Here is a 3,227-nt window from a genome sequence, read left to right on the forward strand (position 1 = left end):
TGAAGGGACACACTCTTCATAATGGCATCTGACTGGAGTACATTTGATGAGGAAGAGCTAGTAAATGCGTTATCATGTATTGATGGTAAGAATGTATTTTATAGTAATAGAGTTGGGTTTAAAAGTGTGAGTATATCATGCATAGTTCATGGTTTGTATAATTTAAGGTGAAACACCGGCTTCGGAGAGAACCGAGATATTACAGCACAGAATAACAGACCCGAGACTGTCGGGCCGAGCACCCCAGCGGGGCACCACGGAGAGTGGAACTCACAACTCCCAATGCCTACGGCCCGAACAGCGCCTTCCAAACCGCAGGAGACACGTGTTCTGAAGGTAGGCCAAAGCAATGTGTTTAATGCCCAGTTTTATTCAGATTTCATGGTATGCCATAGAACAAGTTGTTACATATTATGAATTAATTACATCTTCTAAAACATAATAATGTGTACATTTACAGGACCAATGTTTGTTTTTTGATTTGACAGTTGTCAACAAGACCGTGTTTAACCCACATAACTATGCACTCCCCCACCCACCCCAAGTCACAGAGCAAACTTTGAATGGAGGTGTGTAACATTCACAGTTTTTACCAATGTTATTATTATTATTATTATTATTATTATTATTATTATTATTATTATATTTTTTATTTTTTCGAAATGTATTGAAATGTCACTGTATAAAGTGTAATTGACATGTTTATAGCTAAAAATGCGACACAGCCTGCATTGCCCTGCTTGAGAGGCGTGTCAAGTGGTAAACAGCTGAAGAGATCCGATCGTGCTGATAAGGGGAGGTCCGTTCTACAGCGGGGGAGACAGCCACCAGTCACACAAAGGGAAAACACAGACCCCAGAAAAGCCCTGAGTAAGACAAACCGGGTGGCACACGACACCGCCGATGTGGGGGTGCAATGTGTGAAAGTGAACCGACCAAGCTCCGCTACAGTAAAAAGAGGTAAACGGGGTAAAAGCCACCACTAGTGGGGATACAGAGATGAAATGTGATCAATCACCCTGTGTTGACATAAAGACCCCTTGTGATTCTAGGGCCCTGGTGTTTAGCAAGATATGCAGTCAGCTTGTGGAGGCATTAAACACCGCTCAATGCAAAATACATGTTTTGACAAATTTGTTAAAACAAATAGGGTAGTGCCCCGTTTCTGATGAGAGTTTGATGAATGGTGACACTGTGAATCAATCAGTCTCTCTGCAAGATCTAGAAGGGTTGTTACAAAAAACAACCAATTCTGAAAACAACAATTGACAAACAATGAAAAAGGAGAAGCACCGCTGCGAAAAGAATGCTGCGTAGGCTGAAATTTAGAACAAATGTGTCACAATTAGCATGGTCACAGACACTGTTGCACACTCTCCAGACGGGAGGCCATCCAGTAAACTTGGAAATTCAGGAATATATAGATCAGGATGTATCTAACGAACTAGCATCGGTAGCTAATAACAATGATAATCAGATCGGGGGTGGTGATGCTGCAATGTTAGAGATGAATAATGAAAATGATGAACAAATGGCTGAGGATGGCGTTGGCGGGGACCCTCCTCGGGTGTTTTTGGAGATTATTCGTCGCTATGACCAAGAAATTAATAGGTTTCGGGGTATGGAGTTTTATGAAGAATACAGGTTTGTGAACCTGGATCTGGTAGAATCTTATACGGATGCTGTCCGTATTGTGCATGGAGCTGTGCAAGGATTGCTAAATGAAATATCACACAATGTGGGTCCTAATGATTTTGTACAGCTTAGACTGAGCTCGGGGTCATTAAATAATCCTTTCTATTCAAGGAGGTGAAATTTGGGGGAGCTGGATGCTGCAGATTTCTTAGAGAGTATAGCTAATTTAGTACAAAGTCACACCGAAATTCTAACAGATGGGAGTTTGCGAATAACGGTCACTGTGATTAGAAATATGCAAGGTGGTGGTGGTGCGTGGAGGCGCTTAAAAGGTATTTTATTTAGTAAAATAATAGACAAAAAAAGGGCTTGTCTCATTGATTTCAAAAACCAAGGTAACAATTTATGGTTTATGTTACATGGTGCCAAACGAATGCATAGTCAGCTAGGGTTTTCAATTCAGAAAAAAAAAACGTTTTTCAGATATTCAGGCATTTGAAAGACTATTGGGGGTCATTATCAAAGTATTGTACCATGAAAATGGATGGGAATATTTTACTATGGGGCCTACACCTATAAATTCTAAAGTCCTGTTTGTGTTACTTCACGAGCAGCATTACTATGGGATTTTAAACATCAGAACATTTATAGGTGCTAGCTATTTCTGTGATTATTGCCATGCGGTATATGGGCATAAAAATAGACACAGCTGCCGGAGCCGGTGCAGAGCGTGTTTAGACCCCCACTGTTTTGAGGTTAAAGAGACCATCACCAGATGCAGTGTGAAGACTCTGTATAGGAAGTTGAAGAAAGTGTTTTGTGATAATTATTTAATGTTTTGTATTGGTACTAGCATTGGTACCAGATTAGATTTAGCAGGACACGTAAAGGCTCAACAAGGTCGATTTGTTAGAAACTCCTGTCAGTAATGAAAGATTACACAGTGCCGAAATAGCCTACAGATGTCTGCTGTGAATTTGTTTATGGCTTAATCGTTTCTCCAGATTAGGCAGGAATGTTTCTGTTACTGAGCAATTGACACTAGGTAAATGACCACCGTGGGATCGCATCTTCCTAGTGCACATCACGGATGGACATCTGCTTTTTGTATCCATCACCTCTTCACGGGAGGACAGATCGTAAACGGACCCGGACCTGTATCTTCTGATTGGATGAACGGCCATAAGATGTTATGCCATTTTCCCTATAAAAGTTCTACTCATGTCTGTAAACATTAAGCCTCACTGAAGGAATTATTTCTGACAGTGGAGCTTCCGAGCCGGCCCGATTAAAGTTCTGTTTGCTTTATCTCCGCGACTTCTCCACTTATTTCCGAGACGGTTCTACACAGTGTATGTAAAATATTCTGCAGGGGCAGTACGTGCCTCAGTAGACACAAGGCTAAAGCAGCGACCAAAGAGATCACACTTTTACTGTACAGAGTGCCGGACTTTTCTCCCAATAACACATACTTGTGAAGAAAAACTGTGTCCGCGCTGTAAAACTGTTATCCAGACACCGGACATTCATTTATGCTATATGAATGTAATAAACATCCCCAAACAATCAAAAAAATACATTTTCTTTGATTT

The 3,227-nt window shown here is 40.9% G+C and overlaps 1 long non-coding RNA gene across 2 annotated transcripts; it reads left to right on the forward strand.

Moving 5' to 3' along the window:
• Nucleotides 1–2,943, forward strand: LOC136752961 (uncharacterized). Of its 2 annotated transcripts, XR_010817366.1 has the most exons (4): nucleotides 1–85; nucleotides 168–336; nucleotides 489–569; nucleotides 709–2,943. It is a non-coding gene; the product is annotated as an uncharacterized LOC136752961 (long non-coding RNA). The 2 variants fall into 2 exon arrangements; XR_010817365.1 differs by having other exon boundaries at nucleotides 489–2,943.
• The last annotated feature ends 284 nt before the right edge of the window (nucleotides 2,944–3,227 follow it).

The sequence above is a fragment of the Amia ocellicauda genome, chromosome 7 (genome assembly GCF_036373705.1).
Source record: "Amia ocellicauda isolate fAmiCal2 chromosome 7, fAmiCal2.hap1, whole genome shotgun sequence".
Classification (NCBI taxonomy): domain Eukaryota; kingdom Metazoa; phylum Chordata; class Actinopteri; order Amiiformes; family Amiidae; genus Amia; species Amia ocellicauda.